Source organism: Halichoeres trimaculatus, unplaced genomic scaffold (genome assembly GCF_033239565.1).
Source record: "Halichoeres trimaculatus isolate MK-OKI-2021-1 unplaced genomic scaffold, fHalTri1.1 fHalTri1_scaffold_1, whole genome shotgun sequence".
Lineage (NCBI taxonomy): Eukaryota > Metazoa > Chordata > Actinopteri > Labriformes > Labridae > Halichoeres > Halichoeres trimaculatus.
This window is the reverse complement of record NW_027437179.1, coordinates 20,400,112-20,417,647: the sequence shown is the minus strand read 5'-3', so window position 1 is coordinate 20,417,647 and position 17,536 is coordinate 20,400,112. Positions and strand designations below refer to the sequence as shown.

The window sequence follows — 17,536 nt, the reverse complement described above, 5'->3', positions numbered from 1 at the left end:
GATGTTATGTCAGATGTAACACCAGTAATCTGAAGCATGTTGCACATTAATTATCTGTTTTGCTTCTTTTTGCCACTAACCAAGCTCAATTATTCACTATATGCAGCTTTTCTTTTCTTTTCTTTTCTTTTCTTTTCTTTTCTTTTCTTTTCTTTTCTTAACACATGCTAAGTTAAAATACTTCTGTTAAGCCCCAAAGTTTCTGGTCTTGTGGTCATGGCGTCTCTTGCTTGTGGAAACCAATCAAATGTTTCAATCAAAAATCTAAGTTTAAACAAGTTATTTAGAATTAAAAATGTGGTGGTGTTCAATCCCTTTCTGTAGAAATGAGATAGAATCTATTCGCATGCAATAGTGTAGCAAATGGAGACAATCAAATATATTTATTCAGGAGAAATGGATATGCAAAGATCTGTGTTGATTGCTTATTAAGTCTGTTGATCAGGAACCACCCCATAACGATACTACCTATGACACACTTTTTTTTCACGCTTTTGCACAAACTTTCATTACATTTATTAACCACTCAGATACATCCTTTATATAATTGCTATAAAGCCAAATGGCATCATTTAGTTTATTTAATGGTATATTCACATGGAGAGGAAGGTGTGAATTCCCCTCTATTCACAAGTACTTTTTCTGTATTTACTTATGTGTTTTGCCCTTATGTTGGTTGGCCATGTGTTGTGCTGACTGTGCTATGAGTTGACTCTTGTGAAGAGAAAAAAAAGAAGAAAACTCTCTTTATTAACTGCGTGTTTCTTTGGCGTGAGCTGATGAAGCCCACCTGAGAAGAGGACTCAGAAAGCAGCAGAGCTTCAGCCTGATTGGAAAGGCAATCTGGTAGCTTGCTAGCTTTGAGCCAGAGGGTTTTTGGTTGGCTGTATCCTTCTTGGGAGGCTAGGAGGAGAGCCCAACCCTGCTCCCCTGTACTGTTTGTTTGCTCTATTTGTTTTACACAGAAGATAACCATATAATAATGTTACCATTCATTACCTCTAGTTTTTACACATTTTTTAAGTTGTACCAAACTCTATGACAATGACAAACACAAGCCTTAAAAGTAGGTTCTGTAGGAATTTGAGTTACTTATTAGTAAAGGAAAAAAAATCAGACTGGGCTCCTCCTTCTTGCTCTTTACTACATCCACTGTCATACCCACTTAGGATAGCTTCTTCCACTTGGTAATCGAAACACGTAAAGTCACTTGTGCACTGGGCGTGGTGAGGTAACCACGCTTGCTCTCCGTCCAGAAACATCCCGACACAACCAAAAGATCAACATACATGGCGGAGGATCAGGGTTAAGGAAGACACTGACACGCATGTATGGAGGCCCAGAAGTGATGATTGAGCAGGATTATTCCTGTAAAAATTGAATTAAAAAAAGAATACCACAGACCCTACCTTTAAGCTACGACTAACTCTGAACAAGTTCCATTATTATGTTTGTCAATACAAGCATTGCTCAGTCCTGTGATTTTAAATCATGGCGTAGCTCTCTTGAAAGAAAAAAGAAGCGACTTCCTTGGAGTTGGAGTTCCTCATAGTGGTGGAAAGTGTTTCTCGTTATAACAATATTCTAAGCCAGCACCTTCAAAATAAGAAAACATCAAATGCGTATTTGTATTCTTTAGTCACATAAATCAAGAGTTTTCTCATTTGAAAACATTTTGGCAAGATCTACCCAGACAGTTCAAACAACATATCACCATCTTAAAACTCCAGTAGAGACACACTGAGAGTATTTTATCATTTTAGCTTCAAACAGGTTTTTCAGGAACTTTCTATCAGTTTGATCTGGCACAGTGTACACAGGTGGCTTGGTTCCATAACGGCTGAGGATCCTGAACGCTCAAATGGGATTGGAGAGAGTAAACAAACAGATCAGACGGGTTTAGCCAGATTATATCCTGTAACTGTGCTACCTAACAGTCAGCCATCTCGTTGTTAGCCAATTAATGGCTCATTTACCTGTTAAGACTGCACATGGCCACCTCAGGTTACAAGGCCACCAAACCTGCACTTTGCCCACTGGCTCAGATCTGATTAGTTTAACGTAATTGGCACTGATCGGATGTTTTTTTAGCTTTTAAGTGAGAAGGAGGTAGTGTTTCACTGGCTGCAAAAGGAGCTGGCATTGACTTGAAGAGAATAAACATGGATCATCTTACATGTTTGAGGGTTAAAAAGGGGAGATTTGGTTTGTTTCATGAACCTTGTTATCAGTTTTGTAAGAGATCTTTTCACCCTGAATGTCTGGAGACACATACACTCTCTTGAATGCAGCCTGAGTTTTGCTTTTCTTTGTAGATTTTCTTTGCATTGATCAAACACCTGAATAATCCACAGTTAAATCTTTTGTGCATATAGATTCAGAGTATCTTGCAGGTGGTTGTACAGAATAGTGTAGAATAAACACACATACACACACACACACACACACACACACACACACACACACACACACACACACACACACACACACACACACACACACACACACACACACAAACATTTATATGTATATATCTGATCACAAATGCAGATTTAGTATACGTACATATGTGTGTGTTTTCAAGGACAACTGGGACTCTTTCCTCCCTGATCAGTCAGCTCTTGCATCTTTCTGCACACCTAAAACGTTTGTTCTGTTTGCCAAACAAGGGTCCATTAATAGTGCATGAATGTTAAAAAAAAAGCAAATAGAAAGCAAAACAGCAGCAAACTACCATACAGACAGGTGTGAATTTATCTAATATTCTCTGTGCTCTTAGCCCAAGCTACTCTGCCTGAGCATTGTCTCATCAGATCATGACAGCTGAGATTAATTTGGCTCTTTAAGGAAATATATCACTGAGCACTGTATGCAAAACAACTTTCTGTTGTCTTGTGCTGAAGAGTGGGGAGAAGTGTTTTCTTTCTGTGGCTTTAAGGTGCTGCACCTTTATTTCGTTACGCCACTAAAAAACAACATTCATGTTCAGGTATATACAAATAAAAAGGGAGGGTCTGCTCATTCGTCATCTCATCTTTAAATCCAGGTTTACGCTGGGTTTACTTTGCACTCGGTCTGATGTTTTTCATACTTAATAAAATTATTCCTGTGAGAGCACAAAGTTGGGCTGAACCTGAATGGATGTGAACTATGCTAACTGAGAGCTAATCAATGAGTTAGTGTTACAGTGAGATAGGGAATGGCTTTGTCCAGAGGCCTTTCACATGGTAACTGGGACTAATCTCCTGGTATTACTACAGCCAAACCAACCATTTCTAATGGCAAACACTGGCCTTTTCAAAACTGTTTAAAGCTGGGTGGTGCGGTACACTCCGGGGAAATTTTCTAGCTAAAATTCAACTGCTCTTTCATTCACTGCAATCACAGAATTGTTATTATCTTTACAGTCAAAACTACACAGCCCCTCTGTGCGCACACTCACTCACACACACACACACATGTAGCACACAAGCACACACACACACACACACACACACACACACACACACACACACACACACACACACACACACACACACACACACACACACACACACACACACACACACACACACACTTTGTAAGGGGCCAGGTGGTGCGGTTAGTGCCAGATCTTGCTCTCTGCTCTCTTGAGTGCAATCGGTAACCTGAGCTGCCTGTTTGAATAACTCAGTTATCCCTAAAGCTTCCTTGCTGCAAAGCCATCATGGAGCTCTGCCCAAAACACACTTTGTCTCAGCTCCTCTTGATATTCACTGAATGCGTGATGAATATTGAAATCCAGCCCTCAAAGTCACTTTTGCTGTCATGAGGTTGCATGTAACAAGTAAATAGTAAGATTCAAAAGTTGTCTGAAGAGCCTTGGGGGCTCAGCTTGTATCCAAAATCTGTCACCAAGGTGTCACTCAGTGTAAGTCAGTCCGTGTGAACGTGTTGGCTGATAGGATGAGACAAGCCGGCTCGGGGCCTCTTCATTTAATTAAGGAGCCTTCCTTGTTTTGTGGAGCACACAACTATCCTGTTTCAAACATTATCTCTCAGGGCTTTTCCTATTTTGATCACAGTTCACTGTAAATTTAGCTTAGATGTTTTCTGCTGAAGATGTAACCCGGAGGTATCAAATGTTCAGCACAACATTGGGCTGAGATAAACTGTGCCTCTCCGGGCTTTCCTTATTATTAATGTTGATAAGTTGTCCTGGGAATTTCTAGTTTGCCTCTTTAAAATCCCTCACAATACCTTTAAAATAATGATTAGATCTGAAAATGAAGACTCACGATTTCTGTAAGTTGTAATACATTTTTAAGGTGAGTTTGCTCCATGGCAGAGTTAGGGTTTTCTGGATATACAAAAAAGGTCTTAGCTTTACTGTGCTCATTATAAGCAGCGTCAATATCATTGTAGCAGACACCTGTGAAACAACACATTTCTACACACTTTAAGACAAATGATGTGCTAACTTATGGCTTGTGCACTATGTTAGTTGTTTTAAGTCGGGAGAATTATAAATTCATATGGATAAAATCTGTTTCTACGTGTTGTAATTGACCCCTTTGCTTAAATACCTGGAACTCACTCTTACATTTTATATAGCAGAAAGACAGTGAAGTTACCACCTTGGTATAAAGATTGCTTCAACTTTACGTCCGTCGTATTTTGGTAACTGCTTCTTCTAAACTTGAAATAAAACAATTCATATTTCTATATTTTTCAGTATATTCATATAACCAGAGGAACGGTAGAAGAATGAGAAATATTAAACACAATATCAGGTCTGCAGATAAGACTTAAGCCAAAAAGGTAATGACATACAATTATCAATCCTGTGATATTTTGGCAAAAGGAAATCATCTTTACATAAAATCTGTTTCTACGTGTTGTAATTGACCTCTTTGCTTAAATACCTGGAACTCACTCTTACATTTTATATATGAGAAAGACAGTTAAGATACCACCTTGTTATAGAGATTTTTCAACTTTGCTTCCCTTGTATTTGAATAACTGTTTCTTCTAAAATTGAATTAAAACTATTCATATTTCTATATTTTTCAGTATATTCATATAACCAGAGGAAAGGTCGAGTAATGAGTGATATTAAACACAATATCAGGTCTGCAGATAAGACTTGAGCCAAAAAGGTAATGACATACAATTATCAATCGTGTGATATCTTGGCAAAAGGAAATCATCTTTACATACATGTAAGGCGATGCCCCCGTTACAGCACGAGTTGGCGCAGGGGCGCCCTCTATGGGCTAAGTTGGGTGATGCGGCTGAAGGGCGCCTCCTCCTCCCTCTCTCCCTCCTCCTCGCGGAGCCGGAGTTGCATTCCTCGCCTGTCCTCCCGGTTCACACGTAGGGAGCCGCAGTAGAAAGAGCACCGCCGCGCCGTGACCAGAGAGGAATGTCCCCAAGTTTTGGAATTTAAAACCATGGCGAGGATATCGAGCCTCAGGATCACCTGAACCTGTAAGTACCGTGAAACTCCGGCGCGAGGCTTTTTTTTTGTCTATTGAAGGAGCGGGAATTGGTGGAGCCGGCTGTGATATTTAGGTTACATTTTCTCCTGTTCGGTGCTTCGTGTGGTAAGTTTGTCGTTGTGTTGTCTTCTCCATTTTCTTTACGTCCAACCCGGTTCTGGTGCTCCTTATTTGTACAAGTTTGAAGAAATGAGCCGTTGGACGGCACGAGGAGGACACGTAGAGACTCGCTAATACCCACTTTTCATTAAGGAGTGTATTGGTGCGTGGAGGCTCGTGCTTGTGCTCGCGGTGTGTTGAACGTGCGCCCCGGTGTGACCACCACCAGTCGGATTAATCCGCACCTAAACTATGAAACTGTGGGTATTTGTGGCGCCAAATGAAGCTTTAGCCCACGAACTTCACTCTCTCGGACATGCCTTTTGGGTGTCTCACGCTGGACACCTGGAACTTTGAATTCCAAAGGCTCGTTGTGTTTTTGGAAGTAACGCCAGATTTGGTGCAGTGTGAGGTGAGTTAGTTGCTGCTTGGTGAACGTCCGCAGCGCACTTTTGTAATGTTTTCAAGCTCGCATTAGCTTTGTGTGTCTCAGTAAACCTCAGGTTGCAGTCGATGGTGACACGGACTAGCTTGCGGGCTGTCTTGCTGTTGCATTGCCTCAGAACAGGATTGCCACCACCAACATGATACATAATTACAGGTATTCAGTGTGCTGACACTCGCTGTCTCCTGCTCAAATAGTCCGTGGTGAGGGGACCAGCCTGTCTCTGGCTGTACATTCAGGCGCTCTCTCCTGCCTGTTAATTCTGACACATCTGACTGTGTCCTGCCCTGTCTTTCTGTCTTAAATAGACCTAAGGGAGGAGTTGAACTGGATTTCTCTTGGGAGGTGGACGTGGTTGCTTGCTTTAAAAAAATCGATTCCGCTATTAGCTTTGAAATAATTAGAAATTGTGTTGGTGTGCTGTGAAAAGAGCGTTAATCTGCTAACGAATGGGAGGCAATTTGCGAGCTTTGTTATTCGACAGCAATTGAATTCCCCTTGTAAGCAGGGCTGGAGTGGCGAGGGCTGTCTGTGGGTGTGTGGAGTGCGCATTGCTTGTCAGCTATTGAAAATGCTCTCATTGCTCTATCGGATTCTTCTCAGCACAATTTTTTTTTTAATCAAAACCTGGTTAACCAAATTAGACTACCCAGCCCGACCCCGCACAGCTACGTGCATTCATTTGGAGCCCAATTTAAATATGTATTCATGAATCATATTAGAGGAGCAAGGGTTTAGACGTGATTTGAACCTTTTTTTTTCCTTTTGGGGAGAAAGGAGGGGCAGTAAGGCCGTTTACAGAGGAATCCCTGCAAAATCCAGCCATTATTTAACCAGCAATCCTACCGTGCATGTTGATAAAACAGTTAGATTAATGTCGTGGTGCTGATTGGTCTGTTTTATCTCCTGTGGCAACCCTTGGAGACACAGGCGTTTTATGACCAACATGATAACTCTTGATCATAAGTGACGTGACCCACTTTTGCCTCAGTTCAGTCAAGCAGCAGTTCCTTATTGACAGTTCAATGCAGGGACCAGCATTCACATGTAAATGATGCAGGATTTAAAGTGTGACATAAGTGTTTGTTTAAGAGGTGGTGCCCAGTCACAGCCTCTAAATCATTCAGCCACGGACAGGGTGACATCTCACAAACCGCACAACAGAGGTGTACCCAACGTGTACGGTCTAAACAAGCATTTCTTCACACAAGTGTGCGACTGACAGCAAGGAGTGGCAGTCGTGTAACGGAGCCTAGTGGTGACTACTCCCCTTGTGTGTTTATCACGCTCAAAGATGGTTTTTAAAAAGTCAGGAATTGAAAAACAGTCCTCAAGAGATTATACAGACAAGATCTGAGGAAGAGTCTGATATTTGAACATGTTCACACATGTAGTTACCACCGCAGATTATTATCTGACCTCAATTACAATAGAATTCAAGGAAGATCTTCTGGAAACAATTACACCTAGATTATCATCTTTTCATGCTTTTCACAAAATTCCCTCTTAGCGCAGGGAAGGTCTTCAGAAAGTCTTTTTTTTTTTTTTGTAACCTTGCGCGGCATTTCACATGAAAACTGGCAGCCCAGCCATAAAATTACACACAATTTGCCTCAATCGTCCCTAATTATGATACAGATCTGCTCCACAATAGCCCAGCAGTGTCATGGAATATTTTGAAAGTCTGCCCTGTCCGGTCTGGCTGCTGCTGTGAAGGGTAAAATCTGTGATGTCCAAACTTTGGAATTCGAGCTGACATGTGCACTTTGCACCCCCACCGCTCCTGCTTTTGTGCGGCTGGCCTCCCCCTGTCACATTCCTCTGGACTCCTCATTCAGCGACTTGTTTAATGTCTAATTAGATTGTAGATGGATGACAAAGCAGGAGGGCTGTACTGAAGTGAGAACTGAATCACAGCTTGGCACTGGAAGACCATCCCCAAATATTTTAATCTACTGCAAATGTTGATTGATTTGAGGAAGAAAAGAACTTCAGAAGAAGATTTGAATCAAATTCCTTCCCAGAAATTCCTTGAGGCTCCCTCAGCTATCTTAAAAAAGCTTCTTCAGTGGGTCACTGAAATTGTTGTATGTAAAGGGCTTTTCGAGAAGGGTTGTATTCTCTGAGGTGTACTGTACTGTGATTTATTGCTTTCATGCAGTGAGTTGATATATATGTGCTGTGTTCTTGCTCTCATGCTGTGCAGAGTCTGTGCATTGCCGGACTGAAAAATCCAGCTCCGTTACCAGTTCTTCTTACTGGTTGACATTTTAAACCAGTGTGACAACCTCAGCTTTTTCTTTTCTACCTGCCAACCAAACCGGAGATCCCTCTGCCTCCACGTTTATACCACCATTCAGGTGTTTCCAACAATATCAGCCAGTCTTTTTCTCTTCAGGCAGTCTACCTGGAATATTTCAGAGCCGTTTGAAAAAGCTAGTTTTTACTAGTTTTTATAGCTTTGAGCAGCGTGTATCGAGGTTTTCCTCTCAAACAGTTAGAGGGGTTATGTCAGAGAGTGTCCCAGGCTGAACTCTTCCCACCCATGTGCGATGGAGGCCTTTCTTGGCACAGCATCTCTGTAATGTAATATCTGCTTTCACATCACAGGCAGTAGAGATGGTGTGTTTTTATTACATAACTTTTCATTTGTGTCAGTCTGGCTAAAAAGGTTAGCCGTGTTCTGGTGCTCAGCTCAGAGTGCATTTTTTTTCAAACATATCAGTTTAGGCCTCCTCTGTTTTGATTTTGATTTCTTCCTCTGCTTCTCTGCATTGGCAGCCCCACATCTCCTTCAGCCCCATCCAGTCCTTTCTTTTCCTCTCTATTTGAGTGTTTTTACTTGGTCTCTGGGGTTTGTGTGGCGCCCTGAGGCGAGGCGCCACACAGCAGCAGCAGCAGCAGCGATATTAAAACGCACTAAAGAGGGACCAGCAGCAGGGCTGTACCTGAAGGCCCTGTCACATACACACATCCTCAGACACACATACACACGCGCGGCTCTCATGGTGCTAACACCTCTCCAGCCGACAAGCCTTAATATGAAATAAACTCACTCGCCAATACCTGGCGGGCCTGTCTTGACTGACTGCTCAAATAGGAATGACCTCCATTTGGCCCGAATAAGAAGCTGGGATTGAGAGTCAGTGGGCGGTGTTGAACCACAAAGTGCTGGTGCATTACGAATCATATCGAGGGGTGAGTTTGCAGGTGAGCCGGCAGCAGAAACCCTCATCAGTGCCAATCAGAAGGGAATTTGAAGGCAGACTGAGCTATCTGCAAGCTTCATCACATTTTTAAGAAGGATGGTGCGCTCAGGGCCGGCAATTTTTATTTTAGTCCCCAGAAAGCGCCTGAATTAGAGAGGATGTATGAAGTCAGTGCCAGCGCTGAGAATTTGAAATGAAAGCTTGGTCTGTAATATTTGACACCTTGACCTTTTCAAAAAAGATTCCTTGTTGCATCCCTCACTTCAGATGTTGCCAAGTAAATACGAGCAACAGAAATTTCCTCAGCCAGAAAATGGCTTTTTTTTTCTTTGAGGGGAGCAGCCTTAGTTTCTCTGTCTCTGTCGTGCTCATCCAAGTGAACTGTCTGTTATGTATAATTAATTTTCTCCTCTCTCCCAGTTTATTTTTATCGCCCACTTTTAAGCATTCCTTCAAAGGACCCCTCCCCCGCGTCCGTCCTCCGTGGTGCCTGCTGAAAGTGACAGCTGCTCGGGTACGGGGGATGCTTTTTGAAGCAGGCACTAAAAAGGCCACTCACTCAAGACGACTTGGAATAGAAAAATCTCTCCGGTTCTGACAGTATCAAAAACATGCCTGCTAATCTGGCTGCAAATTGAAAATAAGTACCGTCTGCTGTAGCTTGTGCTGCCTTTTGGGGAACCGAATTTACATGGTCTCCTTTTGTTCAAAGGGTTGTTGATTAGTTTGGTTGAAATGTAAAGCAGAGCGATGAGATTGACTGAAGTAGGGCACAAAGACACTCTCTGGTTCCCCCGGTTTGCAGACACTCGGTTTTGACAGGAGCTCTGAATTGGATTTAATTTCTTGTAGAACAAAACCGTCAATCTCACAATTTGTGGATCTCATCCAAACCTTTCAAAAAGTTCACCGTCATAGGTTATACCCCACCCTCAGACCCCAGCATGTCATCGCTGAGATTGAGTTGCAATTGCTCTAAAGTTTCTGCTTGAAGGATCATATATGCTGTATTGACCCTGCTTCCACTTTTGACCCAGTGGCCTTTAGTAGAAATCCCGCCGCCCTTCCAGCGAGTGGGCACAGCCTCGCCGTATGAGGTTTCCCCCTGGCATGCTAATGCTCTCGTCAGCATTCTGTCCATCTCCCAGCAGACACTGAGTCAGACAGGCAGCTCGGGCCTCGGTGTGCTTGGACATAAAGAAACGGCTTCTCTTGTTGCATTTCCTGTGAAGAAGATCTGTGGCCTCCTATTGATCAGAAGGTCACCGTTCCTTCCTGTAACTTCAGACAACAGCTTCACCTGTTGTCTGAACTGTTCTGTTTATTTATAGGAAAGGACCATCTTCAGTTAGATCACCTGGAGTTTATCACAGTTTAGTTGGAAAACGATTGTCTGTTTAAAAAAGTGGCTCTAATGTGTGTCGTTGAAGTATTATCCAACATGTAGGGATATATGAAAGTGGATAGCGAGGATACCTTGTTGTTCTGCAGAATAAGGCAAAGCTGAAAAAGATGAGACATTACTGGAACCATCACCCATACTCGGTGCTCGCTCTGCTGAGCCAAAGAACACTGTTCTCCACCGCTTCGGAGTGAAAAAGCAGATCCTTTTGTGGATGTATCCGACCCCGCCTGTCAGTATCGTCTGCAGAAAGTGTGTGTTGCTGATGCTGAGATAGTCTCAGTGTAGATGAGGGAGCCCACTGGTTGTTTACCGTGCTCACCCGAGTCTGTCTGCCTCTTCAGGCATGTTTGGCTTGTTAATGAGAACCACTGTGTGAGAGAGGAGGCAGCGCACTGTGGGTGTGTGCCTCTGCATGTATTTGCATTGAGATAAGCAGTGCATCTTCAGCGTGCATTTGTTGATGTGTGTACAGGATGCTATCTGAATGTGGCTGTGTGTGTGTGTGTGTGTTAGAGGGAGAGCATGGGCACCCCTCATGTTTAATGTAAGGTAACTCTCTCCACTGTGGAAGAGAAAGGAGTTTACACAGGCACAGAGCCATTTATTGTTGTGATTAATGTTAATGGTGCAGCAACTCATAATTGCTCACTTTCCCCTTCTCAGTCTCTCTATTTCTCACTTCTTCATTCCTGTCTTCCAGCCTTCAGCCCCCCCTCCCTGCACACACACCCTCCTGGTTTGTGTTGTATTTACCAAAGGGAATCTTAAATAATTCAGGCGGCCTGTTCTCCCCAGCCCTGTAAATAAGACTAATAGAAGGCGGGCCTTTGAAGAGAACCACTTGCCCAGGGAAAGCATGGCTGTGGGCTAGCCTTTAAATCAGCGAGCTGCCTGTCTGGCCCCTTTTACTGTGGCTGTCCTGTGGACTAACCAGCAACAGCCGCCCTGTAAGCGTAAAGGAGGGGGACTTATCCTGAGAGGTCAGCAATCTGCTGGTGCTGCCTTCATGGCAGTTTTGGGCTTTGAGAAAGTGTGCGCAGATGCGTGTAGGACACAGGTAAGATTACTCTCCCTCTCTTTTCCATTAGTTGCAATCTGGTTTGTTTTTGTGTATGTGCACACACACTGCACGGCTCGTAAAGCACACACACTGATGTCAGCACCTGTATGTGTGTGTTTACCAGATGGAGATAAGTGCTCATTTATTCATTTTGTTTACCACTCATTTTTTCCCTTGAGTGCCTGGCACTCTTTAGATGTGGGCTGGTGCTTCTGGGTAGTTTGATGTTTGTGTGTGTGTGTTTGCTGATATCTAATGTAGACAGATACTTCACAGGAAACTCATCAATAAAAGGAAATGTAGTTTCAGATTTTCAGCAGCACTGAATGGGCAGTTAGCCTGTTTAAATCCACTAAGCAGCCCCACTTCAGCTGCAGAAAGGAGGGTAGACTTTGAGCAGCTTTAGCCCTAAATCACTTTGGAGTACTTCCCAGCCTCTCACCTCCCCATGTTAAACTGTCGGTAGACACTTTCTCAATGCAGGGACGAAGTGGGACCTGGCACGTTCCAGGTCCAGCTCAAATATTCTCCAAGTGAAAGAACATGAGTCTGTTGATTTACGTGGTACAAGACGTGGATACTGTCTTCTTAACCCAGTCTTTGTCTGAGATATTGTCTGGGTTCTCGGCACCCACTGGCCCACGCTTATAGTCGAGCTGGAACTTGTGTTGTTAAACAACAAACGTAGCCTGCGACTCCTCTTAAAATGGTGCTCAAGCAGCATAGAACATCCTACACCTCCTCCCTGTTACACCTCCCTTTCTTTCCCTCTTTGCCTCTTTGTCAGCTCCTTCTTTTGTGCTCCTCTCAAAGGGTTAAAGAGGGAGAAGGGATGAGTAGCCCGCCGAGTCTGGTCTCTATTGTGTGTTGGCATTGTGCCATTGCATAGCATGTCGACTATAGACACATGTACAAGGGACTTTTCTCTATTCAGGGGCACCACAGTTACACAGTTACACTACCCTCACCTCCTGCAGATCAGTGCAAATACTTTGCCAAGGTCAGTGATGCTAGCAGGCTAATGCTAACACTTCAGTGATCATAGAGCACTCAATGCAAACCTTAAAACAGTAAGGAGGCTTTACTTCTACACATCGTGGCTCAACTGTTGGCCTCGAGCCTCTTCGCAGACATTGATGACAGCTTGGAGAGCGTTTATCCAACATCCAGCAACTTCAGGCTGGATTTTTTGGATGCTCCAGGTTGTTTTTTCCTCCTTGTCTTCAGTGGAAACATGTGCTCGAGGACCATAAAACCCTTGTTTTCCTCCTTTCCATCCCTTACATAGCTTGTTATGAGGAAAACCACTTGACAGCATGTTGTGCAGAACATCAGTGGCTGCTCAGCCTAATTATTTTAGCAGACCCTGCTTACCTCCATGCTGCAGTGACGCTGGTCCCGGGGGTGCTTTTAAGCTGCCTCTCCCTCCTCGAACCCCTGTGGTGGAAAGGCAAGGAGAGCAGGGGGACTCTAGGAATAAGCTCTCCAGATCAGACAATGGTGGGTGATGGTAGGGGGGTGGGGGTGAGCTGTTGATTGTAACCAGAAATAGAAGAGCAGGAGGAGGAGGAGGCCTCCAAACTGGAATGAGGGGCAGTATAGCAGGGGTCAAAGGTTAGACTGATCCCTGCTTTAAAGGTGGAGAGGGGGCATGGAGGTTTTATTGCTCGGGCTCTGTTGTTGCTTTTTGCCCAGCGTGGGTGAACCATTGAGCTGCTTTGCATTATGGGGGAGGGGTGTTAAGGTGGGTGTGGGTGCAGGCTCCACATAGCTGTCCCGTGATAGATCCAGTTGTGCTCTATGACCTCTGACCCTGGCCTCTCCTTGCGTACCAGGAGCTGTCAGATAGGTCAGTCATCTCCCACGCAGGGAGACGAAGGGTTTTTGGGGTGTCTTCTGTTGTCGCTCACAGGTTTGTTGCTGTTTTTAGGAGTGAGTTTGTTCTCTCTGCTGGCAGATTTTGCTGGGCGGGTAAGAAGGCAGAACATGTGACGCAGCAGAGAGCGTACACGGAGGAATGCATCAGCGATACCATTCAGCTCTTGACGGGGCTGCTGCATTCCAAATCCAATGGGGTGTGTAACTTGTGACTGGTGTGATGTGCTGATGCATGGCAGCTGGGAGGAGTCCCTTCCTTTCTCTCCCAGGCCTTCTTATGGGGCTGCCCCTCCTCCTCTCCTCCCCCTGCCTCTCCACCAAGATCCATGAATTCCTTGGTTTGTGCAGCATGTGGAGGAATGTGGCTGTTCTGGTTGATCAGCTTGGCTCTCCAATTCTGCCCAAGTGTGACCTCATTTGGCTCATGAGATCAGCGTGACATGGCCTCTGGTGCACCAGCAGACCCTCACTGCCTGCCCTCTGACTCTGACACAAGACAGAGGTTGAGTCCAACTGGCTTTTTAGGAAGGGACCACTCAATCTCTGTATGCATTTCTATATTTTCGTTTAAAAACCAGATAAGGCAGGAAAGGTAATATTTGTCAGATGAAAGACACCATGAAGCTCAAACCACGTCTAGAATATGTCTGTTTGAGCTCATTCAAGAGGCACACCTTGTCCTGCCCTCGGCAACAAGCGGCACAGTCTAACTTGGCCACAGCACAGACACATTCTCAAAAGTAGCCCGTCTCCCAGTCTGCTTGTAGCTGCATCAACATAAAAGCCTGGAGCGTTTAGATTTGTGAAAGGGCGGGATTGGAGAAATCTGAACAAAATGATGCCAGAGCATGCACCTCAGCCAGAAAACGACGGAGGGAAAAGAAGACAACAGAGAAGTGAAGGAGGGATTTTTGGCAGCACTAGTTGAACTCAGATCAGCGAGAAGGCAGCTTGCATCAAAGAATAGTAAATAATGTTGAAGAGAGAAGCTCTGTGCAGCAAAAAAAGAGAAACTGTGAGGAAAAGAGGATGACAATAACTCTGAGAAGCTGTGTCAAACTTTAATTAAGGCCTGAACGCGGCATTAAAACAGCTGCTGCTGCTTGCACCACCCCGGCTTTACAGCTTTTTTATTTGGAAGCCCAACAGATGTTGTGAGGGGGTGGTGGTTTTATCGGACGAGAAGTTTGGTTTCAGGGAAGAGGAGGAAATTAAACTCTCCCACTCTTTAGCCGAGTGATTTCAGGGAATTAGTGCCAGGGTCTGCTGATCACAGTAATGATGATTGTGACCCTGCTTTAGCAGTTAGCCTGCTCCCTCATGTTACAGTAAGGCCTGTCACGATAACAAATTTTGCTAGACGATAATTTTCCAAAATATTATCGCTGATAAACGATATTATTGTCAATATTATTTTGATTTTTACCCATTTTTTTATAGATGTAATTATGATAAATAGGAATAACAAAGTGAGTACACCATATCAAAAGCAAGAAACTTTAATTTCTTAAGAGTATTTAACTGTAATTAGAATGTCAGGATCTTTTAAATGAAATAAATTAAACAAAAAATACAATAAATTTAACAAACAAGAAAGAGAAAAAAAATACAATGAAAATGAAATGGACTCTCTTTTAGAAACAAATAAATGTCAATGAAAATAATTAATACTAATCAAAAACAATAAAACATAGACCCTGTCTCTAAAGAAAAAACAAAACTCCCCCAAAAAAACAACAACAATAAAAACTATAGCCTAAATAAAAGGGAGTTTATACAGTTCCTGAATTGTTTGTAACATGTACTTTTTCCCAGTCAATCCGTACTGTCTGTCAAACATTTTTAACATTTCTGGCTTTCAACAGTATTGAAGGGCTGCATTTTTTTGGCAATGTAGCTGTCTTTGAGCGCCCACCATTTGGCGCTTTTATTTCTATTTACTTTGCCGACCAAAAGCCTCAGTAAGAGCGGGTTGTCAAAGAACAAGGCTCCGCTGCACCTCCCCTTCTTCTTCTTCATCGCCACTATTTTCAAACAAATGCGACATGTCAGCTCGTTGGTGTTCATGAGCTCACACTTTGTTCATTCTGATAAAAAACAAAATATTCCCACACTGGGACTGTGGCAGGCGGCTTAAGAACCGTATCTTTGGTGTCATCACTCATATTAGCGTGTGTTTCCTCCTTTCCCCTCAGGACACTCGCGTCAGCTCTCTCCATGTGTACGCGCGAGCAGCCCCGTTGCAAAAGATGCCAAAGATTGCATTTTTGACAGATGCTCACTCCGCTAGAAATCTGCTAAATCCGCTATTTATCATTCTGTTAATTGATTTATTGATTATCGTGACAGGCCTAGTTACAGTAATGATACAGAACAAACAGCACTCAGTATGAGCCGCTGAGCAAAATTCTCACCCAAAACCATCCGGATATAAAAGGAAAAAGTTAAACAAAGATCAGACCAAGTCAACCAACTAATAAACCAATCTACACTGTGGTGCAGAAATCTTTATTTGCCGATGTCCACAGCAGTCTGCACTTGTTGGCGTCCCTTCCTCTTCATTCTCTGATCCCAATGTCTGCGTAGAAAGAGATTTTCTGGCTGGCTCACCACTTTTATCAGTGTGTCTGTCTCCCTCTTTCTCATTCTGTCGCTCTCCTCTGGAGGACGTGATGAAAATGGCTGTTTAATCATGCAGAGAGGTCAACCAATCAAAGGGCCCGGGCTGAGTGATTTAAGGGCCTTTTCAGAGCACAGCTGGAGGGACATGTAGAGGGAGGGTGATGGAGAGGGAGAAAGACAGGTCTGGGTTTGATTGCTGCATGATGCAGGTCAGCTCTCATCCACTTACCACCGCTCTGGTCCCACCAATAATTGTCTCTGATAGATTGATGTATAGGCAGAGGGATAAATGGATTGAGTGGGCAGAGGGCAGGTAGTCAGACAGACCCACTGGAGATGAGACATGTTTACGCACAACAAATTCACACAACCTCATCATCAGCAGTGTAGTCCCACATCTTCTTCACGTCTTCCTCACATTAACTTCAACTGGAGCCGCTCAGCTCATTGCCCCACTGTCTCTCTCTGTCTCTGCCTCTTTAACACACGCTGTCTGTGGACGAGCCTGTTCTCACCTGAATGTCAATGGAAACGAGTGACAGATGGTCGGGAGAGGCAGAGGAAGTGAAGGTAGACGGTCACACTGTTGTCTCCTGAGCCTCTATTTCCTGTCTCTTGCTCCTGTCACACAAACCCCCAACCTCAATTTCAAATCTATGATATAGATTGGACATACAGGGCTCTGCTGGTGACACCAGATGCTGTTCTGTGATCCACTGCTCCTCTAGCGCTGAATACACACTGAAGCTACAGCAGAATTTTACAAGCGCTTGTAGAAGTGCTTAACAGGATTATCACGTCCCAATGTCATCAAAGCAGTTATAACAATGTTTTACTCTGGATATTCAACAAGGCAGACCCTGTGTGGGACAACTTAAGTGTTTCTTTATGTGCTAACCTTATAAAAGGTTAATGCAGTGGCTCCTGCTCAGTAAGAGTCATGAAATGGATAACAGTGTGAGAAGAGTCCGATTCATGTCTGAGTGGTATAAAGTTGGATCGCTTGTTGACAGTAATGAAGTTGCAGAGATTATAGGTTAATTTACTCACTCATGAAGTTGCTGGTGAAATATAACAAAGCCCTCTTACTCCAGTTTTCCTTCATACCTCTGTTATCAGAGTACCTGGTCTTCATGCTTGCCCTTTCTGGAAACCGTGTTGCGTTTTACACTATTGTCACCAAAAAGATGGAAAGGAGTTCCACCAGGTGTTGACAGGGGTATTACCTGATCAACTTTATTGAGTCAACAATATTGACTTCAGCTCCTGTTCACTCATCACCCTGACACGGCAATTTTCCACAAGGTTTCTGGGGGAAGCTAAATGTTTGAAAGGGAT

The 17,536-nt window shown here is 43.7% G+C and overlaps 1 protein-coding gene across 4 annotated transcripts in view; it reads left to right on the top strand.

The window, feature by feature from the left end:
* Positions 1-5,324: 5,324 nt before the first annotated feature.
* The window catches only part of plxna1b (plexin A1b), a 219,433-nt gene continuing 207,221 nt past the window's right edge, over positions 5,325-17,536 (top strand). For all 4 annotated transcript variants that reach the window (XM_074679135.1, XM_074679116.1, XM_074679125.1 and 1 more), the window contains exon 1: positions 5,325-5,469. The gene's annotated coding sequence lies outside the window, so the exon portion shown is untranslated. The remainder of the gene's footprint in view (positions 5,470-17,536) is intronic.